The sequence below is a fragment of the Callithrix jacchus genome, chromosome 2 (genome assembly GCF_049354715.1).
Source record: "Callithrix jacchus isolate 240 chromosome 2, calJac240_pri, whole genome shotgun sequence".
NCBI classification, from domain to species: domain Eukaryota; kingdom Metazoa; phylum Chordata; class Mammalia; order Primates; family Cebidae; genus Callithrix; species Callithrix jacchus.
Genome location: NC_133503.1, coordinates 157,534,233 through 157,547,839, shown reverse-complemented (window position 1 = coordinate 157,547,839; position 13,607 = coordinate 157,534,233). Strand labels below are relative to the sequence as shown.

General features: G+C 37.9%; 1 pseudogene; it reads left to right on the top strand.

Moving 5' to 3' along the window:
- The first annotated feature begins 3,650 nt into the window (after nt 1–3,650).
- On the top strand, nt 3,651–11,100 carry LOC118151554 (TBC1 domain family member 25 pseudogene; annotated as a pseudogene).
- The last annotated feature ends 2,507 nt before the right edge of the window (nt 11,101–13,607 follow it).

Here is a 13,607-nt window from a genome sequence, read left to right as displayed (position 1 = left end):
TTAAGCTGAAAGGATTTAATAGATGATGGAGGTGAAGGGGTGAGAGAAAATTTTAGGAATCACTTTATTGTTTGAAATTATAGACTTTTCTCCATTTTGTGTTTCTAACAACAAACAGTTATCACTTTCACTGGATGAATGCAAGACCACTGTTTCATGCCCCCATGTTACATTCAGACAGCATCATCATGTGGAAAATTGCAGAGTCGTCACAAGGTACTCTCCCAAATTTTTCATCCCAGAACGAATATCAATTCTATTACTAAAATATACATTACTTTGGACACTATGCTTAATTTTTTAAGTCCTGGATTCCTTGTTATATGCCTATATCATAGCATTATTTGGGTTTGGGGCATGGTACAGAGTAAATATTCCCTTAAATGTTGACTATATTTACTAGTTGCTTTGGGTCTCCTATTTAAATGGAAATGTGCTTTAAATTATGAAGATGTATTGTTTAGTTTAAATTTTTGCCATTAAATAAAGTAATCATACCTGACTATTCCATAAAATTGGATAAGGAATATATGTGTATGTATGTGTATGTGTATATATACATACACATATATATATAATATTTAGAAATATAGTATATATATGTGTGTATATATACATGCTATATAATAAATTTTAAGTAATATATTATTTTATTTAGTTCTCTAATTATGTGATTTGTATGAATTTTGCCTCCTGGCCTTCTTTGAGGAATAAGTCAATCTGATGTTCTTCTTGGAGGCCCCGATATATGTACCAGCATAGCTTTATACAGTATTTATAAAATAGAAGATAGCCAATAAATCTTTCTTGATTTTAGCAGCTAAAAGTGGTTTATCCTTCTAAATGTCCATGTCATTTTTTTACGTTTTATGTACTTAATGAAAAATTGTGTTTTAATTATTTTTACTTGTTTTATTTCACCATAAACATTGTGTGTTTCCCAAACTAATTAATATATGTAAATACTCAGAAAAGTCAAGAGTATAGAGTTCACACTATGGAAGCATTTTCTGCTGTTAACAAGTACTGTAACTTTGTTATTATAATTAGTTATTCTTTACCAAGTGGAGACCATATGTACTGCTCAGTACCTACCCAAGTGCCTAACAGTAAAAATGAAATTATTATAAATGAGGCATTCTGGATTCAAAAAATAACAAACTGACTTGGACCAGTTTCTTAAATGGGCTCTTTATTACTCAGAATTGTATGGAATTTAGGAGATTTCTGTGGGAACATAAGTACAGTGGACATAAGAGGAGTAAGGCAGTGAAAAGGTTAAGAAATCACCTCAGTTGGAAAATCACATAACATTAACTTCATGCATAATCATATGTGAGCAATGAATAGTATTGCATCCAATTTCAATTTATGGAATCAAAATCATGACTGGAGGTCAGCTGTCTAATCCTTGAGAATAGCAGCTTTAAAATGAGAGATGTCTGGGTAATAAAATGCCCATTATCTGCTTCTTTCCATAGGTAACCTGCTTTTACCCTTCGACCCACGAATCTGCCATGCTGAAATATCTGTAAGAGTGAACGCTTCTGAAAATGACAAATTAGTGCCAGTGAATCAGCACATCCAGCAGTGAGATGTCACTTCTGCATGTCCTGCATTCAAAGGCAATGTTCCCAGAAATGGTAATCAGCAGAGTGAAGGACGTAAAGTTTTCTCATTCAGTAACTTTGGAGTAAGGGATAGAAATATAATGAAAAGGGAGAACCATGTTTTTTTTGTCGTTGTTTTGTTTTTTGTTTGTTTGTTTTTTGGAGAGAAGGAAAGAAAAAAAGGAGTGAAGGAGAGGAAGAAAAAGCTTTGCTTTTTCTTTCTTCCAATTTTATCCAAACAGTTGCAAGGATTTTTATATTTTTAGAAAGCATAAAGAATGGTGCGCCAGTCAGCTGCTGGAAGTAAAAAGAAGGTGCAGTATCGCACTGACCGAGTTGTAAAGCCTCCTGCCTGGAGAATTCAGTTATAGCTGTAATAATTAATCTTATTTATAAAAACCACTCCACTAACCTTTTCTCTCCAACTGTAAACACAGAGACAGCTTTGGGAGTAAGCCAAAAACAGTGTGATCTCATTTGATTTGATGGTATATAACTCCTTTCGGCTACTTTTCATATTGATGAATTTCTAGGTATTTTTCACTGGCCCAAAGCATTGCATTCCCTTAACAGTAAGCACAGTTTCTCTATACCACTTGGGTTTTTGTTGTTGTTGTTGTTGTTGTTGTTGTTTGAGATGGAGTCTTGCTCAGGCACCCTGGAGTGCAGTGGTGCAATCTCGGCTCACTGCAACCTCTGCCTCCTGGGTTCGGCAATTCTCCTGCCTCAGCCTCCCAAGTAGCTGGGTTTACATGTGTGCACCACCACACCCGGCTAATTTTTGTATTTTTGGTAGAGATGGGATTTCGCCATGTTGGCCAGGCTGGTCTCGAATTCCTGACCTCGGGTAATCACCTGTCTCGGACTCCCAAAGTTCTGGGATTACAGGAGTGAGCCACCATGCCCAGCCTATACCACTTGGTCTTTGACTGGAAGGGAAGTACAGAAATACATTGATTTTGTGATTTTTTTGGTGTCACCTGTGTTACCAAAAATCAAAACAAATCTTTGTATTTTTTTTTTTTTTGGATTGGGTCTCACTCTGTCTCCCAGACTGGAGTGTAGGGTATGATCTCGGCTCACTGCAGCCTCCGCCTACCAAGTTCGAGCAGTTCTCCTGCCTCAGCCTCCTGGGTAGCTGGGACTGCAGGCGCATGCTACCATGCCCTGCTAAATTTTTGTATTTTTGGTAGAGACGGTTTTAGCTGATGGTGTTGGCCAGGATGGTCTTGATCTCCTGACCTCGTGATCTGCCTGCCTCGGCCTCCCAAAGTGCTGGGATATAGGAGTGAGCCACCTCACCCAGCCCAAATCTTCTTGATCATATGCTTAAATATATTTTTTAATATTTGGAGCATGAGTTGTCACTTCTTGTTTGCCTTTTTTATAAGGAAATGTTGGAGAGTTACATCATTGCCAATGTAGAAATGTTAAGTGGAAAAATATACAATTTGCTAAAATAAATGAGATTCCACGTTCATTTGTGGTTTTTTCCCCCTCCTTTCTATCCACGGTACTTTTGATTCAAGCAAGTGGCTTTCTTTTTTGAGATATTAAAAATAAAAGGAAAAAAGTAAATGAAGCCCAACTACCTTTCTTATTTGTATTTGTTTTAGTATTGTGAAGTTGTGTTGAATAGTACTAGCTAGAAATACCAATTTCTGGTTATCACTTCTCTTCCCTGTGGCACTCGACATTTTAATTGTCTTAAACTGTTTGAAGTACATCTTCTGGCCCTCCTGAGTACTGCCAGAGGCAAAAGATGTTTGTTTCTTATTAATTCCACTTTTGTCTCCTGGGATCCCTTCTGTAGCCTAAGTATGGTTGGGAAATGGACTTGAGAAGATTGGCTTGAATTAGATCATAATCATCTGTGATCCCATCATGAGTTCACTGGAATTTGTGTTGCATGTAAGGCAATCTTTCCTGTTGTAAATCTTCCTTTTTTTATGTACATATATTTTGAACAAAAAGGAGGGTGGAAGTTCGCGCCTTGCCCTCTGCGCCTGCGCCCTGGCGCGAGGTGGGGCGGCAGGCTTCAGTACAGTAGAGTGCGCGCCGGGTTGGGGACCAACTGTCTGCCGTCACCCTGAGACGGGCAGTGACAGGATGGAGGCAGCCTCCGGGGCCTCGGACTTGTCTGGATCCGGAGCGCCCCCACCTGGCGTGGGGGCTCAGGCGGCGGTGGCCGCTGAGGAGCAGGAGCGAGAGGTGGTGCGGGTCCGAGTCACAAGAAATGTGAGAGCTTCTTGGCGCCGGGTTCCGCTCTTTTGCTGTAGATCCCAGATCACCTCACTTAATGTGTTGAAGCACATTCTCTTCCGAGCCTTTGATTTGAGTGGGAAGAACTCTGGCATCAGCTACCTGGGCCGGGACCGGCTAGAACAGGAAGCTTACCTCTCACTCCTATCTGACTGGGACCTCAGCACAGCCTTTGCTACTGCCTCCGAACCTTACCTGCAATTGCGCATAGATATTCGGCCCTCGGAGTACAGCCCATTGCTGGAAGACTGGGACATAATCAGTCCCAAAGATGTCATTGGCTGCGACGTGTTGCTGGCTGAGAAACGATCATCACTGACGACTGCTGCCCTGCTCTTTACACAGTCCATCCTCACTCAGGTGGTCCGTACCTTGTCTAAGGTCCAACAAGTACTGAGCTGGTCGTATGGGGAAGATGTCAAGCCCTTCAAGCCACCCTTAAGCGATGCTGAGTTTCACGCATACCTGAACCCCGAGGGCCGGCTCTCCTGACCTGAGGAGTTGCGCCTGCGGATCTGTCGTGGTGGTGTGGAGCCCTCACTGCGAAAGGTGGTGTGGCGGTACCTGTTAAACGTGTATCCAGATGGACTGAAAGGCCGAGAGCGGATGGACTACATGAAACGCAAGAGCCGCGAGTATGAGCAGCTCAAGAGCGAGTGGGCCCAGCGAGCAAGCCCTGAGGACCTGGAATTCATCCGCAGCACCGTCCTCAAGGATGTGCTGTGCACTGATCGGGCCCACCCCTACTATGCAGGGCCTGAGGATGGCCCACATCTACGGGCGCTGCACAACCTGCTCACCACCTATGCCGTTACCCACCCACAGGTGTCCTGCCACGGCCTGAGTGACCTTGCCTTACCCATCCTCGCTGTCATGGACCACGAGGGCCATGCCTTTGTCTGCTTTTGTGGCATCATGAAGCGTCTGGCCGCCAACTTCCACCTGACGGCCGGGCCATGGCTACCAAGTTTGCACACCTGAAGCTGTTGCTGCGACACGCCGACCCTGACTTTTACCAATACCTGCAAGAGGCAGGCACTGATGACCACTTCTTCTGTTACCGCTGGCTGCTGCTGGAGCTCAAGCGTGAGTTCGCCTTTGACGACGCCCTCCGCATGCCTGAGGTCACCTGGAGTTCGCTGCCTCCTGATCCTCCTGAACATGAGGTAAAGCTGGTTGGATCCCCCAGCCAAGCAGACACTGGCTTTGGTGGCCACAGGGGGTGGCCTCTGCGACAGAGGCACAGGCTGAAGCCTGCCGTGGAGGAGGTAGAACCTTTGAAGATGCTGTTGACCACCTGGCCATAGCCGGCCAGGAGCCTAGTAGTGGGGGACGTCTCCTGAGACAAGCCAGCTTGGATGGTCTCCAGCAACTCAGGGATAACATGGGCTCCAGGAGGGGCCCTCTGGTCCAGCTGCCCCATCCGGCTGCCCTTATCAGCTCCAAGTCCCTCTACGAGCCTTTATTGAACTCCCCAGATCCACTGCTCTCCTTCTTTTCCCACCCTGATTCCCCATCTTCCTCATCTCCACCATCTACCCAGGAGGCCTCTCCCACTGGTGAAATGGCTGTAGGATCCCCCATGATGCAAGAGGTGGGCTCCCTGAAAGACCCAGGAAAGTCCCTGCCACCCGTACCACCAATGGGCCTGCCCCAGCCCCAGGAGTTTGGCGGGGGAAACCCATTCATGCTGTTCCTCTGCCTGGCGATCCTGCTGGAACACCGCGATCACATCATGCTCAATGGGCTGGATTATAACGAGTTGGCCATGCACTTTGACCACTTAGTGCGAAAACACCACCTAGGGCGCGTCCTGCGCCGGAGCCGGGCTCTCTTTGCTGATTACCGGCAGTCAGAGGTGTGGGACTCAGAGGAGAGGCCTCTCAAGAGGCCACAGCCGCATCTTGATCAGGCTTTCTCTGGCCCTCCATTGGCCCCACCAGATCTCCATTCTTTGCCATGAGGGCCAACACATGAGACCCAACCTCCCTCCCTACCAGCCCTAGACCTGTTGGAGCATAGAGCCCTTCCTCCTCAGGTCTAAGTGTGTGGGGCTCTGCTTCGGCACTGCCCCACAGAGGCCACGGCCTCTTTATTCTGTTTCTGTTGTTTTGTTTTTAACAACTATACTTTGCACACATAAAGGTCTTAACTTTAAAAATTAAAAAAAAAAAAAGAGGAAACCATGTTTTAAATACTGTAAGTATCAAGGAACGTTTATGAACATCCAATTATTTTTAAAATACATCATAATTTAAAATATACTGTAAACTTCATCTAGAAGGATATATAACTTCTGTCTCCTTCCTCTAGAATGTGAGAATAACATTATTATCAACAAAGTATCTTAATTCTTTCCTAAAACCGTCACCGTTTTTATAAAATGGCTCTAAATAGTGACTCTTAGAACTGTATTCATAGCTTTCTTAAATGTCCTGATGTGTAATATTATTAATAAATATTGATAGAGCTCTGATTTTGCCCTAAACTCCACACTGATTACTATACAGAATACAATGATGAATTAGACAAGCTATGTTCTATGAATTAGACAAGAACAGAGCTGGTCTAATTCATCATTGAATTAGAAAGTGATAAAGTATCAAATTAAAACTAAATTCATAATGAGACAGGGATACAAGTGATTTGCTCTTCAATGATCTAAGTATCATAAGTATTCCAAAACTCTTCTCTCTCAGTCTAGTGCAGATTAAATTTCCCCAACTAATTGACAAATCTGCACTTGGCTTTGTACTACTGCATTGGCATAGAATCAAATAAAAGCTAACCTCCCAAAAGAAAACAAAATTCTATATCAAACTTTTCAGGCAATGATATTCTAAAACTTGTGAACACCTGAAACTAGATCGTTTTAATTTTTAATTTTGTTTTGTAATCTGATGTTGTTTGAAGAAATATCTGAAGTTTATCAAGCATAAAATGAAAAGCAAATATATTGCAAATCCATTTAATTTTTCAACTTATATACTTATTCAACCTGATTATTATTTTATATCTAGAGAAACCTTCACTTTATTATTCTAGGTGATATTCTAGGATATCACCTAGAATCACCTTATGATTCCTAGGATATTCGAGGAAAAACATTGTTCTTTCAGCAGGTTATTTATGGATCATCTATCAAGTGTTGAATAGGACCAGCCCTCCTACAGTTATAATGGGAATAACAAAAGATAAATCTAACGGCAGTCTACATGATCACACATCCTGGTTTGCCTCATACAGCCAGTTTACGAAAATAGTCCTGGGATATGTATTAATATCATCCCATTTCATTGTCGAAAGTGTCCTAGTTTGTATGGTCAATCATTTGCTCACTGTAGATAGTAGAAGAAGAATGGGAATTGAAGTCAGCTGGATTTAAGACTAAATTCTGGCTTTGACTCTTACCTGTTTTGTGACATTGGCTTCATTTTCTTCATCTGGTAAACAAGGATATTACCACCTAAATTACAAGATTATTATTATAAGGGTAAAATGAGGGTTTATAAAATACTTTGTTTCCCCTTCCCCATAGGTGCTTGGAACTATGAGTAGACACGTTGTACGAACTCAAAGCACATTTTTAGTAACTTAGAAATGCAGGGCCAGCTACATAATTTTTGAGACCCAATGACAAATTAAAATTTTGGAGCATCTGTTCAAAAAACATGACAAATACTATTAAAGTATTAAATATAAAGTTTTTATTTCTTCCACAGACTCTCTCAACTCGCCATAGTGTATTTTGCTCTTGTATTATAATTAAAGAAAAATTAAAAACAAAATTATTACTGTGAATTTTGCCATTCATCTTTATACTGTGCAACACCAGTTTTAACTGCAAAGAGCATTTAACTTATGTGTGGAATTACCAAAATTACACTATTTTTATTTCTTAGATTGTGCTTGCATATGTAATTTATTCTAAACAAAACAGAACTAAACTAGTTTATTCTACTTGATACACACTCATTCTGCCAATGAGTAAGAAATAACAGAAAGGAAAATAAACTATCAGTAATGCTATCTTTCTCATTCCTTCTATGCCATCATTTTCAACGTAAGTAGTTGGCAAATATAAGGAAGTAACACAAGAAAAGGAGTATGATAGGGTCATTTGGGTTATTTCCTGCATTCAAAGGAAGTTCTGGTTCAAAAGACGGAAAAGATGATCTCTTATTAATGACCCCAAAATGCAACATGCTTACTTCATACTCTGAAATTCACTGAGCTCCCACAAATTATGTGTTCCCTACAAGGCTGTGCTTATAAGCATTGCAATAATATGTACAAATGACATATCAAGAATTGCTGCAGACATGCACAATACGTGTACCTCTTCTGCTCATCTGCATATTCCTTTGTCCCATTGAATTTCACTTACAAAATACAAGTTTAAAAAGTATATTATCAAAAATTTCAAAACAATATCAGCACTAAACCAAGCACAAAGCCCTTTTAAATGACAGGCCCTGTCCAACATCACAGGTCACAAGCCCATGAAGCTGGCCTTGTGACAGTATATTACATGTAAAGAAGCTCTTCTGAGGCTACCTTAAGAACCATGGCAATAAACATAAGGCTGTTAAGGAAAGGCAAAACCTTTGAACAGATGTAGACGAGGTCACAGAAGGAATACAAAATGTTCAGAAAGTGTACCATAAAATTGACTCTAACCTGAAGTCTCTATCATTTTCACTTGTGAATAAAGACTCTTCTACTCTTGTGAGTATGTTATTACTCTTAACTTTATTCTCACCCACCAGTGAGTTTTACTGATTATCTTGTCTTTCCCTTAATTGGCATAGGCAAAACAGTTGCTGTTTTCACAGTGGTACTTAGAATTCTCATACTCAGAGATCACTAGAATGACCAAGTTAATTTAGACTTTTGAACAGGTAGAAGACAAAAAGGTTGTTTTCCTAGGATCCAGTTCAATGTGCTATCACATTATGATTCCCACATTGAAACTGCACTCATATTATCACTGTGAACCTTTTCACATATTTTATGTATCTGCTGCTGAAATAAGAAAATAGTATTGACATTACCGAATTTCTGGTTCCCAACTTAGGCAACTGAGCATGAGAGAATTATTTCATGTGTTTTTTGAAAAAATAAATAGAACATTTCTTGTAATAAGAAAATTAAATGAAACCTGAATATTGCAGTTATTTAGCTTTACTGGAGATACCATTTTTTGCATGCCTGTTATGCCTGAGGTTGCAGATATTTCTCAAGAAAATGCGACCAGAATCACTATTAGTAAACTGAAAGAGAAAAGAAATTTTTTCCAACTTGTAAAAAGTATTGCCATTGAATTTCATTTACTACAAGGAATAAAAGAGCCTTATAATTTAACAGCATAAACAAAATTTATTCTAAATAAATGTTTACAAAACCCCCAAAATATATTAAGGAAATCTAGAATTTAGAAACGTCTGAAGATTAAAACATGCTTTGAAATAAAGATTTTTGATAGAAATTAAATATTAAAATTAAGCCATTAAAAACTAAATAATAAAGAATATCATCTAAGGCATACATTGTTTGTATGTACGTGTCTGTGGGTTTGTATCATAAATATGAAATAATAAATCTAGGTGTAGCTCTGTCAGCTTCAATGCTTCCAGCTACAACTTTACCCCATTTGAAATAAATTGCACCTTAAATTTGAAGGCAATTTTCGGTAGTTTGGTGTGCAGTACAAATTTCATCTTTGATATTTAGTAAGCCTGAGATCTTTCTAACTTGTGAAGACTTGCATGTCTGCAAACTAGGATGTCTGTGTTTGTGTTTCTTACCTTTTTCATGCATGCCATGAAATGACTAAATTACAGGTATTTTACATGTGTTTTGTGGTACAAAACAGATATAGTCCACTGGTATAATTTATCTTGAAACACCCTGTTTTACAAAATTACAGAAAAGCACTGCAATTTGCTCAATTTTTTATTTCTAAGACTATGGTAAAATCTTCAAAGCCCAGAAGATGCCTTCAGGATAAGCATTTAGGCATGCAATAAACAATTTTCATCAAAGCTTGGGTTTGGAGAACTAGAGTACAATTGTGGATTTAAAATCTTGATAATATTTTTTACTTATTAGCTATTTTGTCTTTTGTATTTTGGCCTAATTCAGCCACCAAAGGCATCAACCCTTATATAAGATTAGGTACACACACACACACACACACACACACACACACACACGAGAGAGAGAGAGAGAAAGAGAGAGAAAGAGCAGTCCAAATTAGATTATCTACAATCAAGGTAATTGTGGAGAACAAAATTGTTTATCTGTGCTGTGCTGTGCAGCTGTCTTCTGGATTTTTGATCCCAAGTGACCAAAGAAGTTACAACTTTACAAATATTCTTTAATCCATTGGAACTTTTTCATTTTAAAAATCACTTTTAAAAAACTAATTTTGACTTCTTCATTCTTCCCAGTAGGATAATACATGAGCCAAAATCTCAATAGAAAGCTTGTAAACTCTGTGGCACTTAAATGAAATGCCACCTGATTCAATGCTAAAAATAATCTGTACTAGTTTTCAGTATTATTTTAAATATCATATGCCTACAGTTCAGTTTTAAATGTTCTGTTTTCTTCACACTTAATTAAGAAACTCTATGTATTATAAAAAAACTAATATTTATGTGTGGTTGAATTAGATTTCTTATAAATTTCTGACATAATTTGATACTTTGTTAAAGTAGCAGAGTTGTTGCCATCGATTATAAAATACGACTCTAAGTTCTATATTTTTTAGAGTGATTGTGTCTGTAAAAATTTACAATACCTTTTTTCTTATGTTAAGTCTGCCTAATTAATTTTTCTTGTGTTAAGTCTGCCTAATATTCTGGATGATCTATCAGAGTCTATCTATATCTTATATTGGTGGGACTAAATTACTTAAGAGTAAAGTCTGCTTCTTAATCCATTATTTCAAATAATTATTAATGCAAAATGCTGCCATTGCCAAAAAGATTTTTCAACCGTTCTTTTTCAGACAACAACAGCTTAAGGTATAGCTTAATTTGTAAGTATTTTAAAAGGGCAGATCATAGATGTTTTCTACTTTGGTATTTTTTCTCCAGTGGGGGAAGAAAAAAATCTTTTACATATTACTCATAAAGCGCAGACTCTTATTAGCAAATAATCCTTAAGAAGTTGATGTATTTTAAATCTGTAGTTTCTGTCTTAATTATATAACACGTATTTTTTATCATTTATGTCTTAAAATTCATAAGTAATAAAAAACATGCATTAATATCTTCAGAAAAGTCAAAATCAATGTTTATTTGATGAGGATAATCTTTTGCTTCATATATTTTGAGTTGTAAGTGACCTCCCCCATTTGTGTTTTAGCTGTGCCTGGTTTTAGCATTTGTATAGGCCTACATTGGATCATGGTTGTTGGGTTCTCAGTTGCCATAAAACCTCTTCACTTGTTCAGTGCTTACCACGCTAGCTTTTTACGTGATTTTTCTCAAACGCTGCCTCTATTATTTGTGGGCAGTTTGTTGCCATCAACATGGGAAAACCAAGTAGTAGGAGTAGGAGTAACAGCAATATTGTGATAGCAAAACTATAAACATTCATTTTTCTAGCAAAATTACATGATTAATTGAAAGGATTGGAGTTTAAATTATGCTAACACAATCCAAACTACAATGGTAGATGTCTAGATTTAGATTACCATGCTACTTCAGAACAACCATTAAAACTATTTTAATCACTAACATTTATTTTGAGCTTATTATATGTTTGACATTGTTCTGAATATTTTGTATGTGTTATCACTTTGAAGCTTTTCAATTCTATGGATGGGATTAGTGTCATTTTCTATGTAATTAAAATGAAATGTATTGAAGCTTTCTCAATTTTTCAAAGATAATATAGCTAGAAGTATTCGAGAATATTAGAAAATTCGATACTTTAATCCAAGTTCATTTAATTTCAGAGCTTATCCAGTTTTACAGTGGTATGTGCCTGAAACATGCAGACACACCACACACACACACACTACAAAGTAAGCCTTAAGAAACACTATTTCAGAACAGATGACTTTAAGTAAGGTAAGACATTCAAACTTGCAATATGGGCACAGTTTCAATATGAGGAGCAATTTAGTGTAAATGGAACATTGAAAAATTAATCTTAGGAAAACAAAACTTGTCTCATACCTATTTAAGTCACTAAATTAACTTGGCCTCTGTAGGTATGAAATTCTGTGTATAAGTGAAATAATCATACTTGTCTCATCTAATGTCAATTTAGGGAGAGAAAGGATAGTCAGCAAAACTCTCTAAATTTAAACATTCCTTTTACTAAGTGATCTTTTAAAAACTATATGCAAATACTATTAAAACAGCAGGGTTTTATTAAGATCAGTCAAATATTATTACCAGCAAATTATTAAATATAGTTTAATCAATAAAACTGTTATTTAAAAAGTAAAGAATTAGGGAAGAATAAAATATATTCAATAATTTCTATTCTTAAGAATCTAGTAAAGTAGTAGAAGATAAAAACACACACAAAAATAACAAATACTTGATGAGTGACTTGAATACAAGGAATTATATAGAAAATGGGAAATAAATCCGTAAGTGAGAGATTGACTGTTAAGTCCTTATGGCAAGAGTGATGGAGGAGCTGGAGCTTTAAAACAGAAGGATTCGAACGAGTTAAATGAACTATAATTACTCTTTCTGGTTTCCTGTTATGTGAAACTGAGATCTTCATACATTAATCCTCTCATTTGGAGAATTAATAAGCCTAGTAGAATTATAAGCCTAGTGGACCAAGGATTATAAGCCAAGTAGACCAAGGATATGGCCTTTGGCCACAGAGTTTGAATCTTTTTTTTCCCACTATTTATTGGGTCCATGACATTGGGCTACTTACTCAACCTCTCTGAAATTCATTTTGTAAATAATTATAAAATTATCTAGTTGTGTCATTGGGTAATTAATGACAGTTATACATAACTGATATTGAAGGCCAAATGAATTGCAATCATTGTACTAAGTATTTTAAATGCAATATCCCCCAAAACATTGATATAGACAAATGGAACAGAACAGAGGCCTCAGAGGCAACACCACACATCTACAACCATCCTATATTTGACAACCTGACAAAAACAAGCAATGAGGAAAGGAGTCCCTGTTTAATAAATGGTGTTGGGAAAACTGGCTAGCCATGTGCAGAAAGCAGAAACTGAATTCCTTCCTGACACCATACACTAAAATTAACTCCAGATGGATTAAAGACTTAAACATAAGACCTAACACCATAAACACCCTAGAAGAAAATCTAGGCAAAACCATTCCAGGACATAGGTGTAGACAAGGACTTCATGACCAAAACACCAAAAGCATTGGCAACAAAAGCCAAAATAGACAGATGGGACCTAATCAAACTCCACAGCTTCTGCACAGCAAAAGAAACAATGATTAGAGTGAATCGGCAACCAACAAAATGGGAAAAAATTTTTGCAATTTACCCATCTGCAAAAGGGCTGATATCCAGCCCAAAGAACTAAAACAGATTTACAAGAAAAAAACAAGCAAGCCTATTCAAAAGTGGGCAAAGGACTTGAACACACACTTCACAAAAAAAGACATACATGAGGCCAACAAACATATGAAGAAATGCTCATAATCACGGGTCATTAGAGAAATGCAAATCAAAAACTACATTGAGATACCATCTCATGCCAGT